The 20,757-nt window shown below is 43.9% G+C and overlaps 1 protein-coding gene across 2 annotated transcripts in view; it reads right to left on the bottom strand.

Moving 5' to 3' along the window:
* Positions 1-20,757, bottom strand: part of LOC135111147 (bone morphogenetic protein 10-like) — a 54,375-nt gene that overhangs the window by 4,938 nt on the left and 28,680 nt on the right. The gene's annotated exons all lie outside the window — the stretch shown is intronic.

The following is a 20,757-nucleotide window of genomic DNA, read 5'->3' as shown; positions in this document are numbered from 1 at the left end:
GAGAGAGAGAGAGAGAGAGAGAGGCTCTATAAGTACTAGCAGCAGCGGCCTTCTATAAAAACCTTGTACAATAATAGGAACCTTTATTCATGCGCGTCAGATTCATCGGCCTAAAATATAGTATATCGTTATAGCGGTTCACTTTCGGAATGAAGTCATCAGTATTTACAATAACACATGGGGCGAACATCCTACAAAGACTTTCTTTGTTAGTACCTGATGTGGGTTTTGTGAGTCAGCTGTCTCTATGCCGCCAGATGCAGCCTCACACACTCGCTGAGAGATCCATCACACGTGTGTTTATCTTTGCGACGGCCACGGGACACAGGAAAACACTGCGATATTTTACGAAGCGTCATGATAGAGAGGTTTAGTCGAGCGGCGGCATGGGGAGGCGATGGCGGGGTAGTACTGTAGGAAAAGGGATGTGGGGAAGGGGTGGAGGGATCTGGTGTACCGAGAAGCTGGCCTGGGGAGGGGCTGGCAGAGCGAGGGAGCACAGCTTCGCTATGCTTGGCTCGTTTTGTCTTCATCAGTTAAACGATGAGACTACTGATTGTAAATAATGTTCTTTGACAAAGGATTTAAATTGTTTCGAGGAAGTATATACGCACTTGGGAAAAAAAAGTATATATTGGACCACGCCCACCTACTTCACTTCATATATGTATTGAAAATAAAACACTTATTGTAGAATGGTTTCGTCCAGTTCAAGTAAAGCTTCCTTAATTCATTCGTAGCAGCGAGAATATTTAAGAGTAGTGGTGGTGGCTGTAGGACCGGCCTTGTGCTGACGGCAGGACCTTGCAGGAGGGGCGGCGGCACAGGTGGGGCGGTGGATGGCTGGGCTTCGTTGCCGCCTCCACGCCTGTCATAATAACAAGCTGGGTCACCTTCATTTCCATGCTCCTCAGGACACTCACCGCCACCACCTGTCTACCGTGGTTTCTGATTCCGCCTCTCCCGCCTTAGAACATTCCAAAATCTTTCACTTGAGCGTGCGATCCCTCCCACTGAGGACCCTGAAGATCAGCAAGGGTGTCACGGAGGCCAAGCTCATGTGGAGTGAGCGGCGCGGTGTGAACAGCAGCCTGGTGTGCTCCCCCTCGTGCATCATGCATCGCTAGTGGTCGTCGTCACCGCCAGGACTACCAAGCGCCGGAGTGCGCGGTGCGGCGCGGCTCTGTCACTACCCCATGACCTGGATTGCGATCACACTGTGAATGATAGGTTTTGCTGCTTTATTTTTCCTGTTCTTTCTGCAAATATAGTCACTTGCATGTGATGTACAGAGGTATTCACCACTGCTGCCTTTGAAGTGGTGGTATTTCAACGCAGGGAAATCGCGGAACGGTCATCACGCGGCGACAGTGATAAAAGTCGACCACAATACAACATTTCTGTATTTTATGATGTATTTCGTTTTATTAAGCTATTTGCATATTCCAGTCATGGTCTCTGTAATCAACGACTGATCATTACAAAAAGAAAAAGAAAAGTTTTCATAAGCATCTCTATATTTCACGAGAAAAAAGGAAAACAAAAATTTCGTGGTGTTACGGAAATTGTAATCATAATATGGCAATGAATGAATGAATCTTCTAAGAGATCGTAAATTTATTTTTGACGACTTCCTTGTGTTGCGCGGCACGTCTTCACGGTCTGCTCCACTTCGTAATGATATTGTTGTTAGAGAAATACTAGGAGGAAAATAGCTTTATGATCTACATGAAGGATGCGTGCTATTGCTTATTTTGTGAGAGGTGGAATCGTTTATAGATTTTTTTTTAGATATATCAGAATCTCTTGTCCTCGGCCGGACTCCTATGAACGTGAAACAACAACACCAACGACAAAAGCAACACTATTTACAACAACAGCAACAAATATACAGCAACACCCTGCCGCCTGCCGTACACCGTGACTTGCCAAGTACTGCACAAACCAACCGCGGCGTCGCGTCACCTCAGTGAGAGAAGAAAGAAACGAAGAAAATATTTGCACGTCCCCAGAGGCTGCTCACTGTTTGTTGAGTATCTGAGTTTGACCAATATTTTTTTCTTTTCTTTCCTTTCCACATCATGAATATTTCTTTAGAAACGTAGTTGATTTTTTTAAGCATTAGTTCATTGTCATTAGTCAGTATCACTCTGATAGCAAAGATGATGTTTTGGTTAAAGAGAGATTAAGAAAAGGTTAATCAAGAAAAGAGTAGTAGTGTTGAAATATTAGTACATCGCCATTAGTTAACAACACCATGATAGCAAACAAGATGATGTTTTGATTAAAGAGAGATTAAGAAAATATTAATTAAGAAAAGAGCAATTAAGCATATCGTGACTTGTTTCGGTACGTTTGGCACCAGTCATGGAGGGAAGCAAGTATGATAATGATTTGATCCGAGTCAAGGACAGATTACAAAGCAAGACCATCTAGGACGTGAGTGGTCTGTCTGTCTGAGTTATCGTATGGGATTATTGTGGAACTGGTAGTTTCCTTCCTCTGAGTTCGTGAAATCCATTCAAATAAGCACATTTTTCACGTCCAGTCATGTTATACAAGCATTACAAAATATAATTCAAGTTAACTAAGTTTCAATTCCATTCTTTAAAGTAATTCCAGTGAAAAATTGCACTGTATTGTAAATATACGGAACAATGAATGTTTCAAATCAATTAAACATTTTTGAAGCAGTATCATTGGAGTGAATGAATGGCGTTTGTTTACATTGTAGGTGACGCGTGTGTGTGTGTCGCAGTGACGCCTGGAAAGACTTTTTTTTTTTTTCCCCAATAGGAATGCAGACAGATCTTCGAGGCGTGAAGTGTATGGTTGCTTTACCAAAGTCAGTTTGGGGTAAGAATGTTTATTCATGTTATTTGGCTCAATCCTCATCCTCGTATCAAATGTATAGCTCACATGGTGCCTCTGTCAGGTTCATGACAAGGGTAAGCAAGTGCATGTGTGTGTCCAGTATATTTAAGGTAAAGCAAAAAAACATCTGTTATACTGATTAGGTTATGGTAATGGAGGCTGAGAGGAGGCGCAGGTGTAGTGAGGTGACTGAAAATATGACAGACAGTTATTGGTGCTCTTTGATCTTAGTTTCAATGTTAATAGATTACACAATTATTTTGTAACAACAAATATCGAACTCAAAAAACTCTTAGCTTTAATTTCTGTCTTTTGATTCCCTGAGGACTGAGGGGTATCCGATTACTTATAAACAATGTATTATTTCACAGTTTTTTCCTCTCTCCCTGCTTTCTTTTTGTGCGTGAAGTGATAGAGATCGGAATGTGGGGCCCAGTTCCTAATGTAAACACGCTCCTCTATCTCAGCATGTTTGTAGCGTCGATGAGCTAGCCTTTTAACGGAGTGTTGGACAAAACACCGAGGCTTTTAGCGTGTCTCTCTCTTGCTGCTGCTGCTGCTGCTACTACTACTATTACTACTACTACTGCTACTACTACTACTACTAGGGTTTTAAAAAGTTTTCATGATTCTAGTACCAGTTTAATATGAGTTTTGTATCAGTAATGGGAAAAAACACACATAAAATCTCAACGGGGCTGATGAGAGAACAAAGCTTTCCAGAAGAAGGACTGTGCCAGGGCCCCCTCAGCTGGTACAGGACGCAGCCTTCCCGCAGGTGATATTCTGAGCATGTGCGAACCTTGAGAGGCAGGAAAGCAGTCATTTGTAGTCTAAAATTTATTAAGCTTCACCTAATTTACATGCGAACTGGTAGGTGGAGCTTATTGCATTCCGCATTTGGCTATTCATTAACACTTGCATGATTATTATTGTCGAATGACGTCATCAGAAAAAATGCTCATGTTTAATTAGTAGTTAAGTTTATGTTCAGGTGCCGGTAGCAGGGATAACTCAAAATTTAGGTACGCATTCCATTGCTCTTTCATTCTAGATAGATGCATTTGTTGACGCGTGAAAGTGTCGGGGGGAGAGATGGAGGCATTTGGCGTCGGGTATCAGACGAAAGAGAGAAGAAGTGAAATATAACGGAAACCTATGATCTTTCATTATTGTATAGTTCACTGTATAGGTGGAGTTTATGCCTAGGAGGAATAGCCGAATATATCAAGGGGTATCAGACGAAAAAAAAAGAAAAAAAGTTAAATATTACTGAAACCTGCGTTCTCTTAATATTGCAGAGTTAATTGCATACGTGGTGTTGATGTTTTGAGGGGAGCAGAGGAGCTTAGCATGGAATAATAGATGAAAAAAGAGATACAGGAAGTACTCGCATTATTGTAACCTGTAATCTACAAATTAACCTTACATTCTCTCATCAACGTGTCTCGATCTCATAAGAAGCGGTTAGTGCACAAGTTCTCTAGATAATGTCTCGTTAATTTTATAGTTGATGTTATAGTAGTTCTTTCATTAGTGCATCATTAATTTCATGAGAAGTGGTACTGATGTCTATGTTCTTTCATTAATGTATCGTAAATTTCATAAGAAGTAGTGTTAATGTCTGCGTTCTCCCATTAATGTGCACTTGATCACACGTACTTTAATTAAATGCTTGGCCATGCGCTCGTCAGTCGGCAGTCCCTCACAACCAGACGACTCGGGGTAAAACTTGTGTCAGGCTTCCAAGGGGCGACCCAAACACCACTGATACCATCGCTCTCTCTACTCTATCAGTCCTAAATCGGCTGTGGAACCTAATTTTACGGCCACGACCCACCAGACCGGGCCCGTTTGAACCCCTGCAGCAGAACAAAAGAAGACTTACCTCACTTAAAAGCCACTTGAAAGGACTTTCGTGTATCGACCATAAATCTCAAGGGTAATGAGTTTGTCTGAGGCAGGGCGGGGCAGGGACGGGCGGGGCGGGGCAACACAAGGAGAGAGTGAGAGGTTATGGTAGCTTAGTCCCGTGTATACATTATGGTTGCGCTCTCTCTCTCTCTCTCTCTCTCTCTCTCTCTCTCTCTCTCTCTCTCTCTCTCATAAATTACGCACACGCATTATATATTATTATACATGAACATTTCGATGAGTTACAGCGATAAAGACACGTTGTAATGGTGTCCTGTGTGTGTGTGTGTGTGTGTGTGTGTGTGTGTGTGTGTTGTTGATGTCAAGGCACAATTAGGGTAGACGGCTGAATAAACATTGCTTAGCTTGTGTTGATGTTTCGTTAGTGGTTCATAAGTGTGTGTGTGTGTGTGTGTGTGTGTGTGTGTGTTATACGGTGCCCAGGTCACATGAGCGTGCAGGGGAGCAATAGATACCAGCCAGCCAGGAAGGAAGGAGAGATATCAGCGAGGTGGTGTTAGTAAGAGATAACGAAGATAATACGAGTAGTCTTCCTGTTAGTTCTCTCTTAGGCTCCCATTCAGAAACGCTTTGCTCTCTCACCACGACTGTTTTTCAAGGCCACAGAGTTGATATGCTGGGTTCTCAAGAGTGTTTCTCCTGTTAATAACGTAGAAACCTTGTTAATCTGTCACTAGAACCGTAAAAACCCTTAAAAAACAGTGTGAAAGCAGTGGAAGTGCGGTGCAGAAGTGTTTTTAGAAAATAGTCCATAATTAACTGCTATACGAAACAGTTAACACCATGGAATCTTTATAAACATCTACAAGAAAGAAGGGGATTAAAAATAATAGATTTTGCAATTTTTACCCAGTTTAAAGATTGAAGGTGGTTGTAGAACAAGTAAAGACGTCTCAGAATGATTGGTAAGGCTAACAGTCGTCCCTTCCTTTCTTGTCGTCTGTTCCTTTCCTCTCCACCTGTAGCTTGTTCCTCGCATCCCAGTCAACATCCACTAAAAGGCCCCCGTTGTACTTTCTCCGCCTTTCCCTTCCCTTCCATCTTAGGACCTACACATACGTATCGACTTATCCGTGTGAGGCAATACAGACGAAGCTATCCTCTCTCTCTCTCTCTCTCTCTCTGGCAGCCGAAGGGTTAAAGTGTTCAGCCCGTAATGTGTAGGCGGTGGGCGGCGCTTAGTCAGTGAGTGGTGGTGGTGGTGGTGGCGGTGGGTTGTGGTTATTGTCCTTACCTAACGTGCCGCGTATCACTGGGTGGGAGAGAGAGAGAGAGAGAGAGAGAGAGAGAGAGAGAGAGAGAGAGAGAGAGAGAGAGAGAGATGGTAATTATAATATCAGATTAATTAAGCGCGCCCACACACACACACACACACACACAGGACGCGGCGGTCGCTGTGACAAGCAGGATCAAAACCAGCATTGTGTGTGTGTGTGTGTGTGTGTGTGTGTGTGTGTGCGTCACTAATCAGTTATCAATATTAAATGTATTGTCTTCGAGAGGAATTTGGTGGACGTGAAAGCGAAGGTCACGCCGGAATGCGATGAGTGTCGAGGGCTTGCGTACTCTGGGGCGGTGAGGGGAGTGCTGGGAAGGGTGCTGGGTTCAGTGTGCTGAGGTGCGGGCTGGCTGGGGTCAAGGCAGATCTTTGGTTAGTGTCTCGAGGCGGGAATCGCGTGGGGGTGTCGCGTGGCGGCTCTGTGTGGGCCTTCCCCTCCCAGCTGGTGGTCTGGGAGCGTGAGTCCCTGAGCCAGACGTAGCGACTCCCTCACGGGTTTACGATACAACCTTTTCACTGCTGTGACTCTTCTTAGGACTTGGCTAAATATTCTGGTGTAAGTTTAGGGTGTACTTTTCTGAGATACCGCTGACGGACGGAAGGGTGATAAAATAATTCGAGTCTTTAAGTGTGTGTAGCTCTATTTTGGCTCAGTGATGTTGTCTGGGTTTACTCTAATGAAACAGCAAACGTTAAAGTGTCATTAGCAAATATAAAGTGGACAGGGAATAAACAATAAATTCACGCCTGTGTTTATAAATCTGCGTTAAGTCTTTGTAGCACCTTGCAGTATTTGCCGAACTCGTATTAACTATCTTGAGCGCAGGATCGAGGAGGCTTAGCAGGGCGGGAGGAGCTGAGTAGTGGATGATGGAGCGGAGACTGAACGTGGAGCTAACCCAAAATACCTGCCATTGCATACAGCGGCGGGTTTAGGGCACGGCTTAGGAACCACCCACAATAAACCTGCACCTTAGAGGGTCATAAAGAGAAAAAGAAATCGTTGTAGTATAAACTTCACATAATTTTTACAACGTTAGTATTGTGTTTAACAACCTTATTAATGTATCTTTATTTGAGAGAAACTGTGTTGTGGTGATAAACTTGTATTTCCCAAGATCACTGTCGAAATGTAGTGAAGAAAGGTATATATTTGCGCTTTACGTTAAGTCAGTGGCTCAGTGCTCGATCCCTCTGTAACACGTCATGGATTAAAAATAATTTGTTTAGGTGACAAAAAAAAAAGACAGTACGCAAAAACCTAACCTAACGTGACCTAACACTTTATCCTTCTGTAATACATTATGGATTAAAAAAAAATATCTTGAGGACAGTACGCAAAAACTTTACCTAATTAAACCTAATCAAACCCAAACTATAATAAAAAAAAAAAAAAACATACGACATACATTTCAAAACCTGCCACGTAAAATCTCAGTGGTGCCTTCTTCGTATATTCCACATCCCGTGCCAGCTGTGCAGCCAACAGCGCCATGCATCAGGCAGCGGTGTGATTTACGACTCAGCCATTCACGGGTGGCTTCGATAGCGTGAGTTGACCATCCACGTGTGACCATCCAGCAGCCTCCGCCGCCGCCGCCGCCACCGCCACCGCTGCTATCTCGTTTTAATTAATGGCCGGTTGTGTCGTATGTCAGTGTTGGATTATCGAGCTTTGCCGCCTCCACTACCTGCCTCCTTCATCTCACCCTACTTTCTGCGGGGAAAGCGGGGAGGGAGAGGTGGTGGTGGTGAAAGAGGAGGAGCCGAAGATCAGAAGATTAAAGTGTGTGTGTATGTGTGTGTGTATGTGTGTGTGTGATACAAACGGTGCTATAACGTGATCTTACATGGTATGACGCATTTACACACACACACACACACACACACACACACACACACACACACACACACACATAACTAACTAAAATCACTATCCCTTTCCTACTCTAGTGTGTACAATATACTTGGAAAAAATAAATAGAGAAATAATAAATAAGGAACCCCATACGTATAGAAAACGACGTCATGGCATTTGCTTACGTACTGTACCCACATATGAAAGAGGGAGAGGGAGGGAGAGAGGGAGAGGGGTAGAGGTATGGATGATAAAGCACCTGTCATCCTAACGAGGTGGTCCGATAAATCTGCGTGACTCCTGCAGGATCCCGCACAGGTAAAGCGCTCGCCGGCTACCTCCTATCTCTTATTGCCATCTTAGCACTGCGTAGGATCAGATGTGTCAGGGGAGAGGGGTTAGAAGGCCCGTCCTACTGGGTTTGTTTGTGAGCGTCTTGGCTGCGGTGTGGTGCTACAGGGGACCATATTTTGAAATACTTCCACGCCGCACCTCCACCACTTTCAAAAGGCTCTATGATGAAGTTACACGGTACTTTAAGGGTCTTTTTATGATTCTAGTCACAGATTAACTAGATTTCTACAGGATTAAAAAGAGAAACGGTCTTGAGAATCCGCTTAATCATCTCTGTGGGGGTTTGAAAACAGTCACGGTGAGAGAGCAAAGCGTTTCTGAATACGTACTAGGGACAGGGGGAGGAAGGGAGGGAGGGTTGGAATGTTGTGAAGTTGGGGGTTATCTTGCAGTCATGAACAGATAACAGGTGCGTTCAAACCCAAAGCGTTTCTGATTACGGGCCAGAGACGCAACACGCAAACACCCCAAGAATGAAGAAAATACGCGGAAGAATACCACTAACATCTTAATCTTACGCCTGAGCGGCCACGTGGACATTAAACCCACATAAGCGATGAAAGAAGACGTGAAAAAGGAGACACTAATATCCCCTCTAATCTCGCGTCATTTCCATAATGGTGGTTGTCTCACGAGGGAGTCTGACCCGAGGGGAGCCACTTGAGGTAACGACCACCAGTCCTAATGAGCAAGACCACCGCAATTAACCACCGGGGACGTGTAGGGTGAGGACGGGGGCTTGATTGGGCAGTGGAGGGCAGATGGCAGCGGGGAGACAACGAGCTGGCTGGGAAGACCTGTCACGTGTCACCTTCTATCATCCATTCACTTGCCATTCACACTTCGTCTCTCTCTCTCTCTCTCTCTCTCTCTCTCTCTCTCTCTCTCTCTCTCTCTCTCTCTCTCTCTCTCTCTCTCTCTCTAACCTAAGCTAACTTAACCGAGGCTGGCTGATTTCATGTCCCTGGAAGGTCTCTCGGGCAGAATAGCGTGGGTGTCGTGGTGTCGTGTGCTGTGGTGGTGGATGGAGGAGGAGTAAAGACACGTATTTTGAAAACCTCTGTTCTCTCACACCAACTGTTTCCAAGGCAACATAAATTATTATAAGGTCACGTTTTCCTCTGTATTTTCCCCGCGACAATGGGAAATCCGTGTCGTCTGATCACTGGAAACATGAAGACACGTTTGAAAGTCCTAACAACGTAGTCAGGATGAAGGGTGAGAAACAGCCTTGGTCGAGATGAGGCGCTGAAGTGTTTGCGAATGCGGTCCCAGAGACGCATATGCATAGTGGTGCTACGTAGGAACAGAGGTGGTGTCCCTCCGCCGCGGGGCACTCACTGCTGGTTGCCTTGCCCTGCCTTGCCTTAACTTGCACAGGGCAGAGGCTAATTGCTCGGCGGGGGCTGCATTTTGCATTTGAATTGGAGTAGTTACGATCGTATCACGAGGGATAGCGGACCAACGGCCTTGTCCACTCACTGCCTTGCCGAGCCATACAAAAGATGCACCTGTACCGTGTGGCTCCATAAATAACACGGAAGATCCACCGCTGATTGTTTTCCTAATGCACTGTCTTCCTTTGTGTTGTTAAGCTGGTTTTTTTTTTTTTTCATACGGGAACTGATATTTAACTTCTACCTACACTGTTTGATTTAATTACATTGCTCCAGACCAAGTACGGTGTTAGTGATACTAGTAATAGTATGAAAGTAAGGAACTGCTTGATTATAAACGTGTTTTTTCTCTTTTTTTTTTCCTGTTTTTCGTTAGTTTTCTTGTTTCTGAGCTACGTAGTTTATGGCATAATTCTTTCTCCTTTCTTTCTATTTGTTTTGTTCTGTAACATTGCATAATTTTCTATTTATTAATCTTTCCATTATTTTTGTTCCTCTAAAGTTTAAACTATACGATTTTAAATGTATTTATTTTCTATTCTTCCATTTGTTTTCTTTCATATGCATCGAAAATAAAAATCTTGACAGTATTTTATTTTCACTTTAATCATTTAACGGCCTTGAGACTGCACGGGATGGAGAGAGAGAGAGAGAGAGAGAGAGAGAGAGAGAGAGAGAGAGAGAGAGAGAGAGAGAGAGAGAGAGAGAGAGAAATCACTTACGATTAACACGAGGGGGAGATAAGAAAAACCCGGAATAGTGGGAGAAGAAACGAAAAGACAAGGCGGAATCCGGAAGAGTTACAGAAAGGATGGAAGGGTAGAAGAGGGAAGGACAGGAGGACAAGGAGGACCACGGAGGACGGTGGGACGGTGTGTGTGGCGGGAGACTCATAAATCAGGGTCGGTTAGCGGCGTGGTGAGTGGCTGCGGTCGGGAGCATCGTGGGGGGCGAGCATCTGCGAACACCGCCTTGTGTTTGGGCATCTTCGTGGTGTTCCGGTCTGGGTGTGAGCTACGGGCTGACGGAGAACAGAGAATGGACACTTGTGGGGCGTAGAAGGCAGGGATCAATAATTCTTTACGCTGTTTCTAGCTCTCGAAAGATTGGGGAACAGAAAACAGACGGTCGTAGGACAAAAAACGCGGGGATTATTCTTTGCTTTAGGTCTCGAAAGATTAGGTAACGATGCTTTAAATTGAATACATAGAGTCTATATTCCTCAACGCTCCGGGCTCCCATTAGGGCTTGTTTCAAAGGCCATACTGCTCATTAGTCGGGTTCTCGTGAGTGTTTTTCCCTTTGACAATGCTGCGTCTTTGCTAAATTATCCAGAATCATGAAAACACTCTTGAAACTTCCACTAGAGATTGCTCAGAGTAGTGAAGGTTGAAACATTTGAGAATATATATATGCACAGTAGAAAGTGGGAAGAGGCATGGGAGGTTTAAAAAGGAGAAAAATCCGTAAAGAAACTAAAGTATAGGAGAAAAAATAATGAAGGTAAGACGAGAGGAGACCGTGGGAAGAGGAACGGGAGGATTAAAAAGGAGAAAAATGCTTGAGAAAACTGAAGTATAGGAAAGAAAGTCAACGATACTAAGACGAACGCCTGTGTTATTGTATTTCTGTTTGTTATTCTCTGACGCTCGTAAATGAAACCTCAGCATTACCTGTCGAACAAGCGGCGCAGCGGGAAGGTATAATTGATGTTGTCAGCGGGGGAGTGGTGAGAGGTCCCGCGTCCCTTCTGTGTCTTGCGGAGGGCAGAGGGAGGAGGGAGAAAGGGAGAGAGGGAGGTAATAATAGGGAGGCCTAAGGACCAACTGATTGTTAAGGGCCAGCCTCGTTCAAAGAGAAAGACTGTCAAATGAAACACGACAGTCTGGTGGGCGAGGCAACGTGTTTTCTGCCTCAAATGTGTGTGTGGCCAAGATTAAATGAAGATCGTCCTTTCTGCTCCTGGTTCTGTCTTATTAAGATGTAATTCGTCTTTTCTTTAGCGGGGCGAGTGTGCATTCGTAATGTTACAAAGCTCGCAATGTCCTGTCTTCTTCATACAAACTCTCATACGTTTCTTTCTTAATTCATATTTGTACATACACCACCTCCTCTGGTAATGTATGCCCACTGGTGTATATTGCCGTCCTTGCCAACCAGTGTTTCCCCACATTCTTGTCTCCTCTTCCCTTGTTACAAATTCGTATATATCTTTGTTCTTAATTCATATTTGCACACCCATCATTTATTCTGGTAATGTATCCCACTGATGTGTATTGCTGTCTTTGCCAACCCGAATTTTTACACATTCTCGTCTCTTCATCTCTTGTTACATTTTGCGCGGTGTCCTCTGCACGTTAGGGCCAAAGGTCGCAGCGGACATAAATCTCTCACATCTGTCTCTTGTGCTCTTATTAAAAACTTGTACACCACAACAACAGTGTCTTGTGTGTGTGTGTGTGTAGGAAACTACATTCACAACATAAGATAATCTACTTGCTGACCTTACAGAAAAAGTTGTATAGGAAAAGTATCAGAAACATGGTGAGTTTAGTTCTGGAGTGTCATTGTGTGCGAGTGTGTGTCTGCGCTGGTTTTACAATAACTCGAGCAATATTCACTGTTACCACTTGCTGTAAAACGTTTGAAGGCGGAGCACGAACTAACACGCCGGGGAAAGTGATCTTAATTAATTCCCAGAAAAAAAAGAATAATAACCAAAGTAAAATAAAGGAAAGACTAAGCGCATTCTACTGTGAGAGTGTTTTTCCTCCACGTTGATGAGCAAGCACAGAATGAACGATGACCAAATGTTACATCCCTAAACGAAATTAAACTAGATGTGTAAGATTGCGGGTACCCAGAGAGAGAGAGAGAGAGAGAGAGAGAGAGAGAGAGAGAGAGAGAGAGAGAGAGAGAGAGAGAGAGAGTAAGGATAATAATAGTGGAATCTTGTGAAAATATATGCAGACTAAAATCTATACCGTCACTACGAAATATTAAAGGTATATTCATAGCCTGAAATGCAAATGCGTAGAAAAATATATATAGTGTTAAGGCAATGGCTCCATGTAGAGAGAGAGAGAGAGAGAGAGAGAGAGAGAGAGAGAGAGAGAGAGAGAGAGAGAGAGAGAGAGAGAGACTGAGACGCACCATCAGACAAAACAAACAGACAGACAGACGGCGAGCAACATCTTAGTGGCGGTGGATATGATAACTAGTCAGTGTGTGGGTCGGACTTTACGAGGCGGGATCTCTTTAGCCTCCACCCTCCTGAACAACGCAGAATGAGGAGCCACCCTGCAACACAGGCCGAGGCTCACGAGGCAAGGAGCGCCGACGGTCAGGATAAGAGGATGAAAAGCTGCTCCTCTGCTGTGGGCGGAGCGGATGTCTTAATTTATATGGAACTGCTTCATTACGGCCACAACACCTCCGCCTTTGGGACGTGAGGTGCGTGGAGAGAATAGACCACAGGCAGGGACGCAGGAGGGAAGGCTCACAGACAGGCAGACAGGCAGGCAGGCAGGCAGGCAGGTAGGCAGGTAAGGAGGCAGGCAGGCAGGTGAGCAGGCTGTCCAGACTCGAAGGCCACCCTGGGACGTGTTGTTAGATGTAATGCACGTTGATATATTCGTCTGTTCGTTCATTCATTCTTTGATTCATTTCACAGTCATGAACCTGCTTTCTTTGTGTACGCATCCTTAAAGAGAGAATAGAAAATCTCTCTCTCTCTCTCTCTCTCTCTCTCTCTCTCTCTCTCTCTCTCTCTCTCTCTCTCTCTCTCTCTCTCTCTCTCTCTCTCTCTCTCTCTCTCAAATGTACAAGATGGCCGCATTTTGATCAGTCACCTGCTTGAGTTAGTAGTACTTGCCTTTGAGAAATATTCCAATTTTTTTTTTTTTTTTAGTTGCATTCCAAATCAAGAAATTTACGTTGTCATGGCTTCTACGAAATCAGAGTTACTTAGTTTTGTTCTCTGCTATTCTTTTTTTTTTTTTTTTTTCTCGGAACCTCAGTGATTTGTTGCTTCTGTGTCTTTGGTGCTCACTGGTCAAAAATCTTAAAGTCTTCCCATGGCTCTGTTAATCTAGCGTGCGATTTATTGTTAGACCATTTTCAACCACAATGTCGAAGTAACTTTACCACCTGAGAACACTCGAAACTTTGCCACTGGCTGATGCGCATACTAAATGGTGTACTTATTTCAGTGGACTTTGCCATCACCAAAACATCATCGTCTACGTTTTTCTCACCACATCTGACATGCCCCCTTTATCATCATGCTCCGGAAAAAAAAGGGGAGGAAAAGACGTCACTATTATCGCTTTTACACTTGCGTATCGCCTAATATTACCTCGTCGTTAAAGCCAAAGGTTAGATTATCAAGTAAATCTTTTCCCTTTCACTCAAATCTGCAAGGAACATTCACCCTTACAAGTCTCAGAATAGGTGCTACAGTATTCCACACGACGAGGTTCTTCAGGGCAAATGGGATGTTTGATATGGGCTAAGGGCTAGAGAGAGAGAGAGAGAGAGAGAGAGAGAGAGAGAGAGAGAGAGAGAGAGAGAGAGAGAGAGAGAGAGAGAGAGAGAGAGAGAGTCCTGTTAGTATCCTTTTATATAACTTTACATGTTTTGTTGACATTTTATCCTATACTCATATTTGCCTGTCACGCATCATGTCCTTTAACAGAATAGTAGTTTTTGATACACGGGTCTTCTATTGCAGTATATAATTTTTGTTACGCATTTAAACTTATATTGATATATAATAAGGAGCCTTTCAAATTGTCTTTTCTCTAATACCTGTTTTTATTTTCCACTTTTCCTCTTATCGTCTTTGTTACACGGTTCTTCAGTTACTCTACGTTCGTATTCTATGTACGTTATAAGTCTTCCTTTCGTACAAATTCCTAAATTGTCTTTTCTCTGCTAACTGTTCTTCCCAATTTTCCTGTTATCGTCTTTGTTACACATTTCTTCAGTTACTCTAACCTCGTATTCTATGTACGTTACAAAACTCCCTTTCACACAAACTCCCCTTCATATACTAAGCAGCTTTACCAGTTAACTTTAATTCCCCTTAATATCAACTTTTACTACCCACTTTTCATCTACTAGCACTCGTAAATCAGCGTTAGTCTACGTAGCAAGTATTCTGTGTAATATCTTCTTATGTAATCCTTCTGCAGCGTCTCGTCTTCCACAGCCAGCACGGTCTATGCTCCACACCCCATTATCAGCCCCATAACTTTACTCCCACGTACTCAATAAGCCCCTTAATAATACACGCACCTCCCTACCCGGCGACTTACACGAGGTCCCTAATTTCGCACCCACGTCACACCAATCACAACGAACACAGTTATTTGCATTTATTGACGCCAAACCGTGCTGTCTATTTATTTCACATTTCTTCCTCTTTTTTTTTTCTCTCTCTATTCCAGACGCCCTTCGCCATACTAGTCTTCACTCCACACACACACACACACACACACACACACACCACTAGACTTATGGCTTTCCTTCACACTTCTATGTATGTAACATTCTCCTGCACCAGCCACGCTTACCAAATACTGTGCTATCTGGAGTTATTAGATCTTGACGGTGCGAGTTGCGTGGTTGGAATTGAGAGAGAGGAAGGAACGAAAGAGACTGGAATTAAGATGAAGGAAAGAGGTTGAAGTTACGAGGAAGGAGGGAGGTTAGAATTAAGAGGAAGGAGGATGGGGTTAAAAGGAGGATGGAAGGAGGAGGAAAGGATTGGAGTTAGAGGAAGGAATGTGCCACTAAGAGGGAGGATGTTGAGTTTACGAGGGAGGAGTCTGAAGGTAATGCGAAGAATGAGGTTGGATTTACCAGGAAGGAGCTCTGAGTTAAGGAGAAAGACTCGGTTGTTATGATTGAAGTGGAAATATTTGAATAATCGATATGAAAGTAGAAAAAAAAAGAAATCAGTATATTAATCAGAATGGTTTTTCTTTTTTTTACTGATGAACTCATACATTTCTCATTTCCTTGACCTGAAAATATAGGTAAATAATAATAATAAAAAAAAAACCTAGTCATTTAATTAATTTGGATGTGGCGTATCTTGCATTCTGGTTGCATTCAGCGTGTCTATAATGGTTCAGGTACCACGTCTACTGTATTATCTCCTCTTGGTTACACGTTCTGACTTCACTCTTCATGGGGAGCTTCAATGGGGAGCTTTCATGTCATTGCGTGGGTGAGGTGTACTGTTTTAAAACACTGTGTTGGCAAAAATGTTGTGGAATCCCTCTCACCCTTGCATGGCGGCAGAGTGTGGCTAGTGATTGAAAAGGAAAACGTAATGTGTGTCACTAAACAATTCTTCACGCCTGTCACATCGCTTAATGTAACTCTCAGACAGGTTATTCTTTGTAGTTTTCACAAATATGTACCCTCGAAACAAACGTACTTAGGTTCTGATCTTATTTATTTTTGGGGGGAACAGTTTTGAGGCCAATAAAGTAAAAAAAAAAAAAAAAATCACATGGTTGATTACTTTTTTTGAAATCCGATAAGAAAAAAGTTGAAAAAATATTATCATCACCCTTTTTTTTTTTTTTTCAAGCCAGGAGAGAGATTGGAGGTTAGGAGGAAGGCGTCAGTCAGAAGTGTAACCCACCCACCCTGCCACCCACAGACCGAATGCATATATTTTCCTAAGTACAGGTAATGGCAAGGTGAAGAATCTTGTAAGCCCGGGACTAACCTTCAGTACATTTCCTGCGCGCTGTCGTACAAACACACCTTTGTTCCTCCTCTCTCTCCTGCTCGCAGTGTGGCAGCCCTCGAGGTGAAGGGGACATCATAAATATAGGTACTGTGTGTTTCCAGGGACAGGGTGATCATTTAGAGTTGTCCTCTTCCTCTCTCTCGCTGCCACACCCACGCCCACGCCCACTCATGCTCTATGCAAGGCTATGCTGCACGCTTTGAACAGGACATGAACACACACACTCACACACACACACACACACACACACACACACACACACACACACACACACACACACACCACACACACGCTCTTAATGTTGTTGATGTTATTGTTATTATTATCATCATTATCCTCTTTTCTTCTCAGTATTAGTATTAGTATTAGTATTTAGTATTAGTAGTAGTAGTAGTAGTAGTAGTAGTAGAAGTAGCAGTAGTAAAATGATTGAGGCCTTTTCGTTTTAAGTTTCATCCACAAAAGGAAAGATGGTGATGATGATAAGGAGGACAAAAGAAGAAGGAGGAGGAGGAGGAGGAGGAGAAAGTTAAAAAAAAAAACACTCACAGTATAATAATTCTTTGTGATGGAACAGACAGGTCAGAGATTATAAAAACGCTTCCTCCTCTTCCTCCTCCTCCTCCTCCTCCTCCTCCTCACTGTAATTACTGTCTCAGGTGTGAAGGAAGTGTGTGAGGTTACAAGGAGATGACGTAGTTAGGTAGTTACGACCTGAGGATTTCAAGGTGCCAACTTTCTCTCTCTCTCTCTCTCTCTCTCTCTCTCTCTCTCTCTCTCTCTCTCTCTCTCTCTCTCTCTCTGGTTATATTATCTGATGAATTTACTGATTTACCTCATTAAACGTTCGTCAGAGAGAGAGAGAGAGAGAGAGAGAGAGAGAGAGAGAGAGAGAGAGAGAGAGAGAGAGAGAGAGAGAGAGAAGTACGTTAAGAAAAAATCTATCTTGGAATTTCAACATATAAAAACATATAAAATCTTGAAAAATGTGTGTTGTGTGTGTGTGTGTGTGTGTGTGTGTGTGTGTGTGTGTGTGTGTAGGATGTGCTGTACGAGTACGTCGTCAGGCACGCGCCGGGAAGGGTCAGGCACATCAGGGAACGGCAGAGCTGGGCAAGTGTCAGGGTGATGGGGACCCGTCACGGTTGAGGAGGCATGCATGGAGGCAGAAAATATACTTCAATAATAAGAATACTATTATACACGACTATACTTCAACAATATCCTCTCTCTTTATTTCTTTCTCTCTTTTTTTTCTTTTTTTCCTTTGCCCCTCTCTCCCATTGCCATCCTCCTTCCTGGTTCCTTCATTTGTTTTTCGTTCGTTACGTTCTTACTTTTCCACTACACGTCTCTGCTGAAAGTCGACTTCATTAGTGGTGGTGGTGGTGGTGGTGGTGTTTGTGACCCCAACCCTCCATAGGCCGACGATTTATGAACAGTGGCCTCCTCGTCTCCCAAGGCCACCAAGGGACTGCCTACCTCTGTTGCCTCCCAAATGTGGCTGTGTCATCGGGAGGTTAGGCACTGCTCAGGGACTTTCCTCTCTCCTCCCTCCCCCTACATTGCTTGGACTTCAGATTTTCCACTTCTCCTCCTCCTCCCCCTCCTCCTCCTCCTCCTCCTTCACGGCTTCCTTCTCGTTTTCTTCGTCCATTTTTAGTCCTTCTCGTCCGCTTCGCCCTTCTTACCCTTGCTACTTATGGTGATAATGATGAATGGTTGTTCTCTTCGTTGTTGTTGTTGTTGTTGTTGTTGTTGTTATTGTTGTTATTGTTGTTGTTATTGTTGTTGTTGTTGTTGTTCTTGTTGTTGTTCTCTTCCTTTTTTCTTTACACCTCCAGTAGTCTCTCTCTCTCTCTCTCTCTCTCTCTCTCTCTCTCTCTCTCTCTCTCTCTCTCTCTCTCTCTCTCTCTCTCTCTCTCTCTCCAGTCCATTCTTCCCTTTGCCAGTTGGTACGTATGGCACCTCCTCCTCCTCCTCCTCCTCCTCCTCCTCCTCCTCCTTATCTCCATCCTCTTGGGTAAATATGTGGGCTGCAATCCACGACGATCATATCCGTTGTGGTAGCGGATTGCAATTAAACTCGCTTGGGTGATCGAATTAAACGTCACTTTTCTGAGATTATTGCCGATTATTTAGCAACGGTGATGGTGGTGGTGGTGGTAGTTCTCATCGCGTTCCTATACAAACTCCCATCCATTTCCTTCGCTTTGTATGGTGTTTGTTCTTTACATTCTGAAGGGAGCGGTTGGTGGGTGGGTGGGTGGGTTGGCGGGGAGAAGACTTCGCGTATGGTATCCTGCACGTACTTCTCTTCTCTCACTGTGTGTTTGGTGGTATGGTGAACACAGACAGGTATGTGAGGACTAAGAAATCAGTTACAGTTTGTTCTGATTCTGTGTACCTCGTTTTTCTTCTCCTCCTGCTTCCTGTCATTATCATCATCATCATCATCATCACTTCTTCTTCTTTTTCTTCTTCGTATTCTTTTTTCATTTTCTTCTTTGTTCTCGTCCTCCTCTTCCTCCTCCTTACCTATACCCACGTCACCTCTCCTCTCTCCCTTCCCTAATCAGATCCACCATCACCCATCCACCCATTCCACTACAGACAAGTGCCTCCACCCACCATATATCCCCCACATCACTCCCCCCACCACCATTATCACCACCACCACCACACCCACCTTGATTCACCGGTCACCACCCTCCCCTTCACTGTACCATCCTTCCCCTTCCTTATAGTCTCACCTCGTCTCTCACACAAGTTCTTTATCATTTCATCATGAATCGTGTTTAGCGAGTATTCTTCTCCCTCCTTCATTTTTGTTACTTTCTTCTTCTTCTTCTTCTTCTTCTTCTTCTTCTTCTTCTTCTTCTTCTTCTTCTTCGTCTTCTTCGTCGTCGTCGTCGTCGTCGTCGTCGTCGTCGTCATCGTCGTCGTCGTCATCGTCGTGTGTGTGTGTGTGTGTGTGTGTGTAGGAAGGGAAGAGATAAGAGAAAGTCCACATTCCTTCCTTTCTTCCTTTCCTTTTCTTCTCTTTCGTTTTTCCTCTTTCCTTCCCTTTCCTTTCCTTTCCTTCCTTTCCCTTCCCTTCCCTTCCCTTCCCTTCCACTCATCTCCTCTGCATGCCTTAAACATACCTTAGTTACTTCACTCACTCCTCCTTTTCCTCTTCCTCCTCCTCCTCCTCATCCTACTCCAACGTTTTCTTCATTTCTCCTCCCTGCACTAACTATTTTATAACTATAACCACCCAACACTCCAACTGCGTATGAACACACCGGTATACATTTGTTGATCTTCCTTCCCCCAGTGTCTTGCAGGTAATGTCTTCACCTCTCCCCCTCTAGCTGTTACCTCCGCACCACAGCCTCACCTCGCCACAGCTGCATCACAGAGCCTCGAGTGCTTGTGTGTTTGTATGTAAAGATGCGGGTGAAGGTTCAAGGGAGAGGAAAGGAGATACGAGTATTGGGATTTGAAATAGATGTAAGTAAAGAGATGAAGGAGAGGTTTTAGTGTTTAGGTAAGAGGAGGGACGTATGTAAATTGTATGGAGATGAAGGATGGTGCAATAAAAGAAGTAATGGAATGATGGAAAAAGTGTATACAGTAAAGTTTTTTTCTTTCTCTCTTTCTTTCTTGTCCTTGTTCATAGCTGTTGTTCATGTTTTTTGTTCTTAAGTCCGTGTGTTTTTGTTTGTTTGTTTGTTGTTGCTGCAGTAGTAGTAGTAGTAGTAGTAGTAGTAGTAGTAGTAGTAGTAGTAGTAATAGTAGTAGTAGTAGTAGTAATAGTAGTAGTAGTAGTAGTTCTTGATGTTGTTCTTATTGTTGTTCTTGTTATTCTTATTGCTGGTAACCTTGTCACCACCACCACCACCACCACCATCACCACCACCACCTGCACCATTACCATTACTACAACCACCACTACCACTACCACCACCACCATGACCTTCACCAAATTACTTTTTAAACAGTCACTTCCATCCATTCCTGTCCACCTCTACGTAACCTCTCCTTGACGTGTTGTTTTTCCACTCCCTCCTTTCCCCTTCCCCACTCGCACTTCCCCGCCGGCAAAGTCCTTCCTCTGCTCCATCTTTCCCTCCCACCCTCTCCCCGCCACCATCCCGGCGCCGCCATAAACACTGAGGGGAGAGGAGTGTCCGGGTGAGCAGACGGAGAGACGCAATTACTTAGTTACCAAGGAAGAAACTTGAGATGAAACGAAGGGTTGTCAGTAACTTAATCTTTCGTTTTTCTTGATGGAGTTTTTTAACTT

The sequence above is a fragment of the Scylla paramamosain genome, chromosome 21 (genome assembly GCF_035594125.1).
Source record: "Scylla paramamosain isolate STU-SP2022 chromosome 21, ASM3559412v1, whole genome shotgun sequence".
Lineage (NCBI taxonomy): Eukaryota > Metazoa > Arthropoda > Malacostraca > Decapoda > Portunidae > Scylla > Scylla paramamosain.
This window is presented reverse-complemented; position numbering and strand designations above follow the sequence as displayed.